A 16840-nucleotide genomic window follows, 5' to 3' on the forward strand; every position below is an offset into this window, starting at 1 on the left:
CAACTATGGACTACAAATATCTTTTCAGTTTGCATACCTACCATACGGCATTGAAGAAAGCTTTCAAGACATCACATCCCATGCAAGAAATAGCAGGCAAACTGTAACAGAATTAGCCCCGCAAGATGACGCTTATGACAACTGATACACCATCTAAAATGCCCTTCTAGCATATATTGTATAGGCCTTCACTACAAGCATGAGTGCTGTCTTGTAATGTACAACTACTTGCAAAGAATCAGCATACATTAATCTCGGAAAAGAGCACAGTAAGGAGGAGAAAGATTTCTAATACAAAATTTTTAAAAAGATGAAAGAAGTAGTGAGGACGCAAGAAATGAAGTGAATAAGCATGGTGCAAAAGAAAGCGTGTTTGGTCTGTGGATGAGGGGGCCTGCCTCTCCTCCCAGTTACAGTTTTGAACCTTTGCCAGAACCCCTGATTTTTGAAGCTGCCTGTCCAAGGGAATGTGACCTAAAAGGATGATGTGGACATGGGCGAGAGGTGGAAGAGCCCTGACCACTTCCTGGGCAGACTCTGGCACAATTCTGACCAGGGATCTGAAAGGCAGATTTCTTACCACCTCAACCTTTCTGGACTGTCAGTCACATGACTACTGGTATTGATTGCATGTACCCTGTATGTACCTGGAACAGCCCAGACTGCTGGGTTATGCCTCCCTTCTAGCAGATGGAGTCAGAGAAAAACTTGAAGTACACCCTTGTAAGTAGGTTGTGCTACCTGCAGTCTCTTCAGTATTTCTCTGTCTCCAGCAGATGAAGGTGGCAGAACCTGCAGTCCTGGCTAATTGATTCTAAACAAAAAAAAAACAAAAAAGAGAGAGAGAGAGTTGCAGTGACAGGTGTCCTTTAAATTTGTTTGGCTGAAACAAAGTTTAAAAAAAGAGCCAGGCCTCCCGAGGAGCAGAGTCCTTTCTCCTCGGTGCTAGGCCTGCTGAGTGCATTGCCTTTCACTCCAGTAATACCAGGAGCAGCAGCCGATGAGTGACTGGGGGGGAATTTACCGGTGGGCCGGTCCCTCCCCCCCTGGCTCAGAGACAACCGCAGATTGTGCTCCGGTGAGGCCAACACGAATAAAAAAAAAAATAGAATCAGAACGCGTTGTTTTTTTGCAGCTGTTCTGCTCTTATTCGGCTTCCCGAGCTCCGGGGTTTATTTTCGCGACCTCCCCTCCTTGTTCAGCGTGGCAATGCCGCGCACTTCGGCCTGCAAATCCTGAGGGGAACCGGCAGCACGGCTCTCCAGAGCTAGTCTCTGCTCCCAGTGTCTTCCCGGGAATGAGGGCCGATCAGCGGGGACAGCTGGCGGCAGGGGGAGGCAGGCACATCAGTCCCATGGTGCGGGCGCCCCGATGCTGCCTCGTGGTACTCAGCCTGCCCCGCTCCCGTGGAACGCAAGAACAGCGGTCATTTTAGGAGCTTAAGATGCTGATGTAGACAGCTCAGCAGGGGGAGGGGATCTCCCTCCTCAGTTATTTCCACAGGATGTTTGGCCCCGGGTCTCCCCATGATTTATTTCCTGCTTTCCATGCTCCTGTGGGTACGCCCCCTCAGGAAAATTTAAAGGGCCAGCATCCTTTTTCAGCTGATTTTATTTTACTATTACATAAGGCTTATTTAGCTAGCCTTATGCCCATGGGAGATCCTGAGCACCCTCCATGGTGGCCAGGATATGGGCCCTCTCCTCCCATGCAGGTTCCTAGGCCGGATCCTCCTGAGGTCTCCTGGATTAGGGTGGCCTGGGAAGGGTCCGGTTCCGGGAACCAGGGGGCGGTTCCGCTGGCGGATCCACTTCAGGCGGACATGGATTAGGATTCTGAGCGTGTGGCCCCGGTGGAAGGAGATGATCCTCGGGTCCTTAGGCTCTTTCTTAGAGATGAGTTGGAGCCGATGATTCCACACGTCCTAGCGGAGTTGGGCATACCAGCTGGTCAAATGCCGATACCTCAGGATCAGGGCACGGTGGATCCGGTGCTGTCTGGTCTTCGTTGCCCGGCTAGGACTTTTCCTTTTCATCCTATGTTGCTCCAGCTAATGTTTTGGGAGTGGGATACTCTGGAAGCTAGCCTTCGTGTAGGCAGAGCTATGGAAAAATTGTACCCGTTGCCGGATGACTCTCTTGACCTCCTTAAGGTTCCCAAGGTTGATGTGGCCGTATCCGCAGTCAGCAAGCGTACGACTATTCCTGTGGTTGGGGCAGCTGATCTTAAGGACCCTCAGGATCGTAAGCTGGAAGTACTTCTCAAGTGTATCTTCGAAGTGTCGGCTCTGGGGGTTCAAGCAGCCGTTTGCAGTAGTTTAATGCAGTGTGTGAGTATCCGGTGGGTACAACAACTCCTGCGTGCCAGAGAGCTCTCCCCGGAGGAATCGGTTGATCATTTGGAGGCGGCGGTAGAATATGGGGCATTGCCTTGTACGATCTCCTTCGTACATCTTCACATACCTTGGCTTCTGCGGTGTCAGCCCGCAGGCTTTTATTGCTCCGTAATTGGTCGGCTGATGTTTCCTCCATATCGCAGCAGGGTGCTTTTCTGTTTCGGGGGAAATTACTTTTTGGAGATGATTTGGAGCAGCTCATTAAGTCCTTGGGGGACAATAAGGTGTACAAGCTCACGGAGGATAGGCCAAAAGCTTCCAGAGGTTTTGGCCCTTCCCGGTTGCGTTTTCAGGGGCAGCGCCATTTTCACCAGTCTAAGACAACTCCATTTGGCCAAACACAATTGTCCGGCAAGTCGCAGACCTGGTCTCACACCTTTCGTGGCCATAGACCCACCCGAGATGGTGGTGCCCCAGGGGCAATGGGAGTCAAGTCCTCCCAATGAAATAGCACTGGCCCACTCCCCTGTTCCGGTCGTTGGAGGGCAGCTGTCCCTGTTTTATGAGAAGTGGGTCAAAATAACGTCGGACCATTAGGTTCTAAACATTGTACAACACGGCTATGCCTTAGATTTTGCTCATCCCTTACGCGATCTACGCGATCTATTTCTACACGATCTATTTCTGGTGTCGCCTTGCGGGTCTCTGGAGAAAAGGTGCCAGGTCGCTCCGGTTCCTCTGAATGAACGAACGTGGAACCGGCAGGTATTCAATTTATTTTCTGGTTCCAAAGAAGGAAGGGTCCTTCCATCTGATTTTAGATCTGAAGAAGGTCAGCAGAGCTCTCAGAGTTCCCCGTTTTCGTATGGAGATGCTACGTTCTGTAATCGCTTCCGTCAGAGCAGGGGAGTTTTTAGCGTCCCTCAATTTGATGGAAGCATACCTACACATTGCAATTCAGAAGGACCATCAGCAGTATCTCCGGTTTATGGTCCATAGCAAACATTACCAATTTCAGGCACTTCCCTTCGGGCTGGCGATCGCTCCGTGCATATTTACCAAGGTGATGGTGGTTATGGGGCCAGTTCTCTGTTGCCAGGGGATCCCGGTCCATCCCTACTTGGACAACTGACTCATTCGAGCGAAGTCAAAGGAACTATGTGAGGGGGTGGTCAGCAGGGTGGTGCAGACACTTCGCGCTCTGGGTTGGATCATCAATGCGGACAAGAGCCAGTTGTCCCCTGCCCAAGTCCTGGATTTTTTGGGGGTGAGATTCGATACTCGGATTGGGAAAGACTTTCTAATGCAGGATCGGATAGACAAACTCATGTCGCAAGTTTGGCGTCTCTTGTCCCTGCTAGTTCCCAGGGTGTGAGACTATTTACAAGTTCTTGGTTCTATGGCGTTTACTCTGGAGTTGGTCCCATGGGCTTTTGCTCATATGAGGCCATTGCAAAGGGCTTTGCTCTCATGTTGGGACCCCAAGTCGGAAGTTTTTCAAGTTCCCCTACCCCTCCAGGAACCGGCCAGTTCCAGCCTACCTTGGTGGCTGACCCACGAACACTTGTCCCGGGGGATGGATCTGGAGGACCCTCAGTGGACTATTGTGACGACGTTTGCCAGTCTTTCTGGCTGGGGGGCAGTTTGCCAATCTCAGGCAGCCCTAGGTCAATGGACGCAGCAGAAAGCGCAATGGTCCATCAATCGTCTCGAGACCAGGGCAGTCCGCTTGGCCCTGCAGAGGTTCTTGCCTCTGGTTCATCGTCGATCGGTGAAAGTGCTCTCTGACAACGCAACGATGGTAGCATATATCAACTGACAGGGAGGCACAAAGAACCACCCCGTAGCAGCGGAGGCGGACGAGCTCATGGCCTGGGCAGAAACTCATCTGCTCAGGAAAGCGGCATCACACATTGCCAAGGTAGACAACATACAGGCAGATTTTCTGAGCCATCAGAGATTGGATCCCGGAGAATGGGAGCTGTCCGACGAGGCGTTCGCGTTGATATCTCATCGCTGAGGGATTCCCCATTTGGATCTACTAGCGACTCAAGGGAATGCTAAGGTGCCACGCTTGTTCAGTTGCAGAAGAGAGCACGGAGTGGAAGGGGTGGACACAAAACAAGTTACGCTACCCACAGGCAGCTCATTATATACTTTTCAGTTTTCATTACAAACAGACAGAACCTATCAATACATTATTCTTTGATTACCCACTTACTTGCATCATAATCTCATGACATTATCACCTTATGGAGCTAATCATGGATGGGGATGTCTGTTTGGTTTGTTTTTTTTAACTTAGCACCTCCTTCACAGCAGAAGTAAACTTTCACGGTACTGGACCTGAGTGCACGCCCAGGCATGTCGGTATTTGCCCGCACATCTCTTGGCCCTGCTCCGGAATTCCCATGTCTTGTCCACGCCACAACCATTTTTCGTTCCAAGCGAGATAGTCACATATCGGGAAGTGTGTGCACATGTGGGTGGCTATTTAATGTCCTTCATGCACACACATCTCCCGATGTTGGCATGCGCCCAACTTTTAAAATTCACCTCTTAATGTGGATTAGTGTGAATAAGACCTAAATACAGAACTTCTCTACCCCTTCCACCCCCAAATCCAGTTGATTTCTGAACGAACCCTATATTGAGGATGTCTTCATGTGTGCTGCAAGCTATGTATCTTCTGTTTGTAGCATCATTAGTGATTAGTGATTAGTCGGTGAAAGATACCTATGTTATTTCCCTAGCGCTGGGCCCCGTTATCAGCTAAAGATGTGCCTTTCCCAGTCACTTTAAATATTTCTAATAAGGTCGATAGTTTCTTAAAGTCTATGGATATAAGAGATTTGATGATGGTACTGATAGGCAGGGTAACAGAAGTATGTGCAAGCATTTCTAACTTTGGTGTCCTAAGTTTAATCTGACATCATTGCAGGAGCATGCTTTGTCTGCTGCTTCTTCCCAAAATCCAGATGGCGGTGGCATCAAGAGAGCAGTTCCCCATATCCATGAAGAGATAATAGTTTGTGTGGGTTGTAATAAAATATTCAGCCTAAAGAAACACAAGCAGGGTGTTTACATGGCATTTTCAGAGACGTGGGGTCTCAGAGACATAATGTTTGTATTTTAACACGGATTATGATGACATTATTTCGAGGTCTATGACAAATTTTGTGCCAGAAATGTTTTTTAAATCCAAAATTTGAGTTAATTGAGCTTTAAAGGTGAATTTTCGAAAGTTGTGCATGCATAAAATAGCATGTAAGTATGTACTATTTTAAAAACCTGAACATACATGCGTAAATCAGGGACCTCAAGTAAATTTACACATGTAAAAAAGGGGTGAGCTGGGGAGGGGCCAACATTTATGTGAGTAAGTTGTTATTTTAAAAGCAATTTACGCATGTAAATGAATGCACTTTACTTGTATTTATTTACTCCCTTGTTCGATATCCGGAGTAAGTGATCGTAAACATCTTAAAAGTGAAAAAATGCCTGGGTGGGGAGTATAGATAAAAAGGGGTGAACTGGTAGACTAATTGGTTATTTCATTGCCACGTGCATATTGGAACATTCCCTGGCTTACACGTGTAAAAAATGGCTTAAGGAGGCTAAATGAGTCTAAATAACGTGAGTAAAATCTACTTGCATATCCCTTTCAAATATGAAGTACAAATATGCAATTATATCATTTCTGCACACGTATCCAGCTAAATTCTGACTTAAACGGATGGATTTGAAATATTCCAATAAGTAGTGGCACTTAACTGGCTATATTCCAATTTATCCTGGTAAATAGCAGCAGGGCTACTTAGCCAGATAAGTCTGAAAAGCACTACTTGTCCATCTAAAATGCACTTTTTGGACTTATCTGGATATGTAGGATAGTCAGATAAGTCTGAAAGATCTATTTATCTGGCTATCAGATTTAGCCGAATATGTCGCACTTTTTAGACTTATCTGACTTTGCTGGATAAGTAGTGTTTTAAGACTTATATAGCTAAGTAGAGCTTTTTTTAGACTTTTCTGGGTATCTTATATATCCAGATAAGTCCAAAAAGCGCTAATTAGATGGACAAATAGTTCTTTTTAGACTTATCCATCTAAGCGCCACTACTCAGCCATAAATCGGATTTTATCCAGGTAACTGCTGCTGCTTATCCAAATAAGTCCAAACTTGTGCGACTTGTGGTTTTTGCATACATGAATATGTTTGCGCACATATGTACTCGCATTTTATAACCTGCAGGTATAATTTGCGTGCAGGTTATAAAATGCAATAGTATATACCGTACACGCTTAAATGAGAACATGTGAGCAATTTTGAAAGTTATTTTCCTTTTGAATAAAGTTGTGTTGTAAAAACTTCTTTATGGAAAATGCTAATAACTCTTTCCCATTATGTCTCGAGAAGAAACTTTCTTTTCATTACCATACAGGTGGAATATCATAATACTAATTTGTTTTGCAGGTTCTTTTGCACGACAACATTGTGTCCCCCTGAATTGCTGAGGCAAAAAAACAACAAAGGGACTACCTTACACCGTGGAAGATTTTATTAGAGGTGCCCGACTCGAACTGAGTTTCGCCAACAAGGCTGCATCAGGGGCTAAAAAAGTTAAAAAACAATCAATATTTTTTATATAAAAGGATTATTAAAACACTTCTGGTAACCCAAAATCTATATCATAAAAAACACTTTTTGCAAAAAGCATAAAGAAATACTTATTTCTATATTAAGCATTTTTCATAAAATGAACCATCATAAAAATGTAAAAGCATCCATTCATGACATGCATAACCAAACATTTTTATATTATCTAGCAAAATCTTAAAAATGTGCTTATCAATTTCTCATACATATGCGAACCAGCAAATCGTATATAATGGTAAAAAAGCGGGAATAATTACCTTTATGCTGTAAACAAACTCTCACCACAGTAAGAGTCAATATATCAATCTGTGTATTGATTGTTGCAATAAAACTAAACAAAAAACACAATTTAATGTTGTTTATACAAATTAATAATCATATATTATAAATTCTTATATATGATTAGGTTGACTTCATATTCTCAACAGTAAATTGAATATTGTGTTTACTCAAAACTAATGTAATCATATCCTTAAAAAATACATAATATTAAAATATATTTATAATTATATTAATTATCATTAGCACAGACATATGCAGTATGACAATGTATAGCATCATGAAACTAATAATGTATGCTCATCACTCTATAGGACAATATAGAAACTACCTTGTGATTTAAAGAAAGGGGGGGGAAAAAAGTCACTATATCAATTAAGATTTATGCTCAATCAAAAAAACATGATTAAGTGACAGCAAGTAGGTAAAAATTGTATATATACACACACATATTACTGATCTCAAAAAATTCTTTAACAGAATCACTTCAACTCTTAACATTCATTCGGGAGAGTCATAACTTTTCAAGGCAGCAAACAGCAAATGAACTCAGAGGGTTCATTCACTATGTATTTATTTATATAGTCACTCAGACAAAATAAAAAATGACATCACTTTCATCCAAATATGTCAGTCAAAATGTATTCTGCAGTCAAATCAATAAGTAAAATGCAAACTTTTAAAAATTCAAAAAACTAGATATTCAAACATACTTAAAAATGCTACAACCATTAATCAAAAAGCCTTAGAGATCTCTAAAAGGATTTATTCCATAATGATAGTATAAGCACTTCTTCAAGAAACATCGCACCAAACACTAGGACATCTCTTAATGCTATTCAATGATTAAGTAACAGCAGAGTGATAACAGAGCGATAAAACAATGTGTAAACCCCTTACTAATCTTAAAATCTTTACAACATAATTATCCAACCATTTCCACTCTTAGCATTCACACAAAGAAGAACCAGTCTTTACCTTACACTGTCAAAGAACAAATAATACTGCAACTAAGGGAGTTCATTAGCTGTATAGTCATTTATATAGTCAGCTCAAGACAAAACCACGCCCAAAAAACTATGATGTCATTTCCTTCCAATCATGTCATGTTTAATGACCAATTAGAACCATACAAATTGACACAATTTACAAATTGTCAGAGCCAGGGTGTAGTGTATGTATGTAGAGATCTCTAAGGCTTTTTGATTAATGGTTGTAGCATTTTTAAGTATGTTTGAATATCTAGTTTTTTGAATTTTTAAAAGTTTGCATTTTACTTATTGATTTGACTGCAGAATACATTTTGACTGACATATTTGGATGAAAGTGATGTCATTTTTTATTTTGTCTGAGTGACTATATAAATAAATACATAGTGAATGAACCCTCTGAGTTGCAGTACTGTTTGCTGCCTTGAAAAGTTATGACTCTCCCGAATGAATGTTAAGAGTTGAAGTGATTCTGTTAAAGAATTTTTTGAGATCAGTAATATGTGTGTGTATATATACAATTTTTACCTACTTGCTGTCACTTAATCATGTTTTTTTGATTGAGCATAAATCTTAATTGATATAGTGACTTTTTTCCCCCCCTTTCTTTAAATCACAAGGTAGTTTCTATATTGTCCTATAGAGTGATGAGCATACATTATTAGTTTCATGATGCTATACATTGTCATACTGCATATGCCTGTGCTAATGATAATTAATATAATTATAAATATATTTTAATATTATGTATTTTTTAAGGATATGATTACATTAGTTTTGAGTAAACACAATATTCAATTTACTGTTGAGAATATGAAGTCAACCTAATCATATATAAGAATTTATAATATATGATTATTAATTTGTATAAACAACATTAAATTGTGTTTTTTGTTTAGTTTTATTGCAACAATCAATACACAGATTGATATATTGACTCTTACTGTGGTGAGAGTATGTTTACAGCATAAAGGTAATTATTCCCGCTTTTTTACCATTATATACGATTTGCTGGTTCGCATATGTATGAGAAATTGATAAGCACATTTTTAAGATTTTGCTAGATAATATAAAAATGTTTGGTTATGCATGTCATGAATGGATGCTTTTACATTTTATGATGGTTCATTTTATGAAAAATGCTTAATATAGAAATAAGTATTTCTTTATGCTTTTTGCAAAAAGTGTTTTTTATGATATAGATTTTGGGTTACCAGAAGTGTTTTAATAATCCTTTTATATAAAAAATATTGATTGTTTTTTAACTTTTTTAGCCCCTGATGCAGCCTTGTTGGCGAAACTCAGTTCGAGTCGGGCACCTCTAATAAAATCTTCCACGGTGTAAGGTAGTCCCTTTGTTGTTTTTTTGCCTTGGCTACGTGGGACCGCCTTCCGATTCGCTTTATTGGACCTTCCCCTGAATTGCTGTCCATGTTCTTTGGAACCAATTCATACTTCTCAGCATGATGCATTGTGGCTTAAAGTATTGCATAGTCATTAGTCAATCACTCTGCTTCTGTGTGCAGTCATCCTGGTCATAGGGTAGACTAAAAATTCTCAACGATAGCATTGGGGTAGATTTTAAAAGGTGCGTGCGGGAGTAGATTTGTTCGCGCAACCCGGCGAGAACAAATCTACTCCCGATTTTATAACATGCGCGTGCCCCTGGAACGCCCCTGGGCCGGAACCACGCCCCCAGGCCCTGCCCCAGGCCCTGCCCCCGGAATACCCCCGATGATGTGCCGCCGCGACATGCGGCGGCACATCATCGGGGGTGCACAGCATCGGGGGTGCACATCATCGGGGGTGCACAGCATCGGGGGTGCACATCATCGGGGGTGCACAGCATCGGCGGTGCACGCAAGCCCCAGGACTTACGCGCGTCCTGGGGCTTGCGTGCACCGCCGAGCCTATGCAAGATAGGTTCGGCATGCGCAGGGGGTGGAAGGGGCAGCTTTTCGGGGGTTACGCGCGGATCCCTTTGAAAATCTGCCCCCTTATGTGTAACTTTTGCATACAACATCCTGTTTCCAACAGTGGCCAATCCAGGCTACAAGTACCTGGCACGTACCCAAAAAACTAAGTCTATTCCATGCTGCTGATGGTAGTAATAGCAGTGGCTATTTTCTAAGTCAACTTGATTAATAGCAGGTAACTGACGTCTCCTCCAAGAACTTATCCAAACCTTTTTTAAACTCAGCTACACTAACTGCACTAACCACATAAGAACATGCCATATTGGGTCAGACCAAGGGTCCATCAAGCCCAGCATCCTGTTTTTAACAGAGGCCAATCCAGGCCATAAGAACCTGGCCAGTACCCAAAAACTAAGTCTATTCCATGTAACCGTTGCTAATGGCAGTGGCTATTCTCTAAGCGAACTTAATAGCAGGTAATGGACTTCTCCTCCAAGAACTTATCCAATCCTTTTTTAAACACAGCTACACTAACTGCACTAACCACATCCCCTGGCAACAAATTCCAGAGTTTAATTGTGCATTGAGTAAAAAAGAACTTTCTCCGATTAGTTTTAAATGTGCCACATGCTAACTTCATGGAGTGCCCCCTAGTCTTTCTACTATCCGAAAGAGTAAATAACCACCTCTATCATATCCCCCCTCAGCCATCTCTTCTCCAAGCTGAAAAGTCCTAACCTCTTTAGCCTTTCTTCATAGGGGAGCTGTTCCATTCCCCTTTATCATTTTGGTTGCCCTTCTCTGTACCTTCTCCATCGCAATTATATCTTTTTTTAGATGCAGCGACCAGAATTGTACACAGTATTTAAGGTGGGGTCTCACCATGGAGCGATACAGAGGCATTATGACATTTTCCGTTTTATTCATCATTCCCTTTCTAATAATTCCCAACATTCTGTTTGCTTTTTTGACTGCCGCAGCACACTGTACCGACGATTTCAATGTGTTATCCACTATGATGCTTAGATCTCTTTCCTGGGTGGTAGCTCCTAATATGGAACCTAACATTGTGTAACTTCAGCAAGGGTTATTTTTCCTTATATGCAACACCTTGCACTTATCCACATTAAATTTCATCCACCATTTGGATGCCCAATTTTCCAGTCTCACAAGGTCTTCCTGTAATGTATCACAATCCGCTTGTGATTTAACTACTCTGAATAATTTTGTATCATCTGCAAATTTGATTACCTCACTCATCGTCTTCCTTTCCAGATCATTTATAAATATATTGAAAAGCACTGGTCCTAGTACAGATCCCTGAGGCACTCCACTGCCCACTCCCCTCCACTGAGAAAATTGTCCATTTAATCCTACTCTCTGTTTCCTGTCTTTTAACCAGTTTGTAATCCACGAAAGGACATCGCCACCTATACCATGATTTTTTACTTTTCTTAAAAGTCTCTCATGAGGAACTTTGTCAAACGCCTTCTGAAAATCCAAGTACACTACATCTACCGGTTCACCTTTATCCACATGTTTATTAACTCCTTCAAAAAAGTGAAGCAGATTTGTGAGGCAAGACTTGCCCTGGGTAAATCCATGCTGACTTTGTTCCATTAAACCATGTCTTTCTATATGTTCTGTAATTTTTTATCTTTAGAACAGTTTCAACTATATTTCCTGGCACTAAGACAGGCTAACCGGTCTGTAGTTTCCCGGATCGCCCCTGGAGCCCTTTTTAAATATTGGGGTTACATTTGCTATCCTCCAGTCTTCAGGTACAATGGATGATTTTAATGATAAGTTACAAATTTTTACTAATAGGTCTGAAATTTCATTTTTTAGTTCCTTCAGAACTCTGGGGTGTATACCATCCGGTCCAGGTGATTTACTACTCTTCAGTTTGTCAATCAGGCCTACCACATCTTCTAGGTTCACCGTGATTTGATTCAGTCCATCTGAATCATTACCCATGAAAACCTTCTCCATTATGGGTACCTCCGCAACATCCTCTTCAGTAAACACCGAAGCAAAGAAATCATTTAATCTTTCCGCAATGGCCTTATCTTCTCTAAGTGCCCCTTTAACCCCTCGATCATCTAACGGTCCAACTGACTCCCTCACAGACTTTCTGCTTTGGATATATTTTTTAAAGTTTTTACTGTGAGTTTTTGCCTCTACAGCCAACTTCTTTTCAAATTCTCTCTTAGCCTGTCTTATCAATGTCTTACATTTAACTTGCCATCGCTTATGCTTTATCCTATTTTCTTCTGTTGGATCCTTCTTACCCCACATTTTCAAACTGAACTTAGGTACATAGGTTTGCTTTGAAAATGCTCAACTGCCTTTCACTGCGCACTAAATAACCTGCGTAAAGTTACAGCTGCTTTTCACAGAATTAATTAATGCGTATACTTTAAAAAAAAAAAAAAAAGGTGGCATGTAAATCCTAACTCCTCTGCCTGGAATGCCTATGTGCAGTACGTGTAAACGTAATTGTGAAAGCGGGGTACATCCATATATTTTATGCATAAAGAGCCCTAGGAAATTTTAGAAAAGCCATTTATGTGTATAAATGAGCTTGAAAATTCAACCTATATTGTTCCATGCTGCTATTATCCATCTGGCTAATTTTAAAAAGAATGTATGCGTGCCCACGAACAGTCATATTGGCACGTGAGCCGAGATACACTACAATTTTATATCTTGTGCACACATACGCGTATCATTTAAATACCCCAGCCGCGCATATGATCTTAAGATGTGGCTCGAGTAAATGTCCCGCCCGTATTACCACCAAGGCTTTTATGCGCATACGCTCACACTGGGGTAAACCAGTTTTTTTTATGAGAGAGAGAGAGAGAGACAATATGAAACTATATATATCTACCACTGAAAGAGGGGCACTTTCAACTCAGGGTGGGCTTGGGGAGGGGGTGCAGTGTTACATTGGTGCTCTACAGATCCTTGCACCTTGGTCATGGGGGAGGGAATGAAGGACTTGAACAGGTTAATGTAAATCGGTTATTTACTCTCTCAGACAATAGAAGGACCAGGGGGCACTCCAGGAAGTTAGCAAGTAACTCATTTAAAACAAATCAGAGAAAATTCTTTTTCACTCACTGCATAATTAAGCTCTGGAATTCATTGCCAGAGGATGTGGTTAAGGCAGTTATTGTAACTGGGTTTAAAAAAAAAGTTTGGATGAGGTTCTTATGATTCAAACGCACCCCGAGCTGAAAGTGCCCCTCTTATAGTGTCATATTCTCTCTCTCTCTCTCTCACTCCCATAGGTATATATGGTTGAAAATCCCCTAAAATGTAAGATCTCCAGACTTGTCCCTCATTAGGACTAGCAGTAAAGTTCTGCGGATAACAGACTGGCATGTGCCATGGCCAGCTTTTTCTAAAATTTGTGGCTTTTTAAGGCTCGTGCTTTATGGAACTGTTTTTGCATGAGCAACGCTTTTAAAATCTTCCTGTGTAGAGCAATGTAAGCTAACAGACATCACTTTCTCTTACAAGGCCCATGACGTCCATTGAAAGCAGTATATATAACATTATATATAACAAATACTGCACAGCACATCATGTGAAATGGTAAATTCATCTCTTTCCATTTTTTATCCAGCAAAAGAGACGAAGAGTCATTTTCAGTAGTCTATGCAAGTCAGTTCATCTAAACTTACAGCAGTGTTTTATAAACTGTGTATTGGGAGCTGCGTATTTGTGATCCAAAAGTAGGTGCTTATATTTCAGTACACACATGTATTTGTAATGCGGGGAAACTGCTTACTTTCTCTAGTCATTTTAGGAAAATTAGGTGCATGTATTTTACCCATGTAATAATTGTAATATGTGTGCATAATAACCCCCAGCTAGGCACGAAGGCATATATTTTGCAGGTATTCCCCTGAAAAAAATGCTTGTGCGGGTACTTGGAATCACCATTTCACTCATTCCTACACCAGTTCACCCTGACTTCACCCCCATCCCCCACTACCACGGTCTCCCACCCGAAGATTGCAGACAAGTGCAATTTCACTTCCACTACTTAATTAGCAGGTGTAAAAAACGTATGGACAAGTCTGGTAATACCGCTTACAAAACAGCAAGCTGTGTGCACACGTCCAAACTCCACCTTGGACTGCCCCAAATCAATCACCCCTTTCACACCTCCTGGCTACACCCCTAGTAAACTGTGCGCATACTCCGGGCTCTTGCCAAATACCGCTTACACGGGTAACTTACAATCTCATGCACAACAATGCTTTGGGAATGTCCCCCTTCATGTTCATTTGCAGTTGGTTGGGTACAGAAAAGTGGTTGCTCGTGGCACTTGCCTTGAGCGGAATTAGGTGGAACTCGGTCGGTTTCTTACCTTTCTTAGTGTTTACAACTTCTAGAGCACTTTCTCCATCTCCGAGTTCTCCTCTCCTTTCCTGCAGACTCCAAGCTGGTTTCTCACCTCCGGTACTGCCGTGACTTGCTCCTCCCTCCTCACACCTCTGCTGCTCCTGTGATGAAGGAATCTGTCACTTCCTTTCCCCCCCCCCCCCCCCCTTCTTCTCTCTTTCTGTGGTATGCGAGAGCAGGCTGCACCCTCCCCCCCCACCCCCTATTCTTCTCCTGATTTCGTGCTGTCAGGGAAATATCTTACCCTCTGGCTAAGAGCAGGGAAGCGGATGCCTCGCAGGCTGCTGTGTCAGCGAGCAGGAATCCCGGGCGCAGGGCGAGCAGCACCACTCGGCAGCATTGCCCTCCCCGAGCCGGCGCAGGGAATTCCTGCTCGCTCACAGCGCATTGCCTCCTCCGCTGTCCTTAGCTGGCACCTCAGCAACAACGCCCTTTTTTTAGCCTGCGCCGCCTTGGCTTTGCTAATTTGATTGAGGGTTTCTTCTGGGGCCGGAGTTTCCGGGAGCCTGTGGCAAAGTCGATGCGGATTCCCTGCTGGGTGGCAAGGCAGCGTTTCCCTATCAACAGGAGCCCTGTGACAGCTTGAAAAACTTCCTCCCATCACCACGTGACACTGCTGTGCTGTGTGATCTCTGCTAAATGCCCACTGATGGCACCGAGAGTTCACCTCTTTCTGCTGGGTAGCAAGGTAAATGCCCACTGATGGCACCGAGAGTTCACCTCTTTCCGCTGGATAGCAAGGTAAATGCCCACTGATGGCACCGAGGGTTCACCTCTTTCCGCTGGATAGCAAGGTAAATGCCCACTGATGGCACCGAGGGTTCGCCTCTTTCCGCTGGATAGCAAGGTAAATGCCCACTGATGGCACCGAGGGTTCGCCTCTTTCCGCTGGATAGCAAGGTAAATGCCCACTGATGGCACCGAGGGTTCGCCTCTTTCCGCTGGATAGCAAGGTAAATGCCCACTGATGGCACCGAGGGTTCGCCTCTTTTCCGCTGGATAGCAAGGTAAATGCCCCACTGATGGTACCGAGGGTTCGCCTCTTTCCGCTGGAGGGAAGACCACACAGGGTTGCTGTATGGGGCCTGAAGAGTTGTTTTGCCCTATTTATTCAGGGCCGGTGCTGGCTTTTCTGCCGCCCTGTGCAAACAATTACTGTGCTGCCCATTCATTCATTCTCTGTCCAGGGCCCACGAAAAAAAAAAAAAAAAATAAAGCCCAGCTCCCTTCAGTGGCACAAACTTTAAAAACCTGAGCCCACCATCCCCATTCCCCTGAACCCATGGCTGGCGAGCCTTATAGCCTTGCACACCGCATGCCCTTCCCCCGCCCCATTCCACACACACAGGTAAGAGTTATGCATTTATATTTTACATGAAAAGTATCAAAGTACAGAGTTCTGAGGTAAAACTATCCCTTACATTGGGGGGCGGATTTTAAAACGAGCGCGAATAGCCTACTTTTGTTTGCGCTCCAGGCGCAAACAAAAGTACGCTGGATTTTAGTAGATACGCGCGGAGCCGCGCGTATCCGCTAAAATCCTGGATCTGCGCGTGCAAGGCTATCGATTTCGTATAGCCGGCGCGCGCCGAGCCGCGCAGCCTACCCCCGTTCCCTCCAAGGCCGCTCCGAAATCGGAGCGGCCTAGGAGGGAACTTTCCTTTGCCCTCCCCTCACCTTCCCCTCCCTTCCCCTACCTAACCCACCCTCCCGGCCCTGTCTAAACCCCCCCCTTACCTTTGTCGGGGATTTACGCCTCCCAGAGGGAGGCGTAAATCCCCGCGCGTCAGCGGGCCTCCTGCGCGCCGGGACGCGACCTGGGGGCGGGTCCGGAGGGTGCAGCCACGCCCCCGGGCCGCCCCGGGCCGTAGCCACGCCCCTGGAACGCTCCTGACACGCCCCGAAAATGCCGCGCGGTTCGGGCCCGCCCCCGACACGCCCCCCGACACACCCCCTCCGAAAACCCCGGACTTACGCGAGTCCCGGGGCTCTGCGCGCGCCGGTAGGCCTATGTAAAATAGGCTTCCCTGCTCGCATAAATCCGCCCGGTTTTGGGCGGATTTACGCGAGCAGGGCTCTGAAAATCCGCCCCTATATTTATATGTCATGCACTGCTGTGATCCAACCAGAAATCCCTGCAAAAAACACACTTGGACCCTATATGATATTAGGCCTGTTGCAATGTATGTTGGGTGTGGGCTCGACCCTCTGAAAGCCCAAATACACTAATACACTTCCTATT

The 16840-nt window shown here is 44.0% G+C and overlaps 1 protein-coding gene across 1 annotated transcript in view; it reads right to left on the reverse strand.

Moving 5' to 3' along the window:
* The window catches only part of NTF3 (neurotrophin 3), a 215874-nt gene extending 201195 nt beyond the window's left edge, over window positions 1-14679 (reverse strand). Inside the window, exon 1 of the mRNA XM_029597276.1 lies at window positions 14564-14679. The gene's annotated coding sequence lies outside the window, so the exon portion shown is untranslated. The remainder of the gene's footprint in view (window positions 1-14563) is intronic.
* Between the last annotated feature and the right edge of the window lie 2161 nt (window positions 14680-16840).

The sequence above is a fragment of the Rhinatrema bivittatum genome, chromosome 4 (assembly GCF_901001135.1).
Source record: "Rhinatrema bivittatum chromosome 4, aRhiBiv1.1, whole genome shotgun sequence".
NCBI lineage: Eukaryota > Metazoa > Chordata > Amphibia > Gymnophiona > Rhinatrematidae > Rhinatrema > Rhinatrema bivittatum.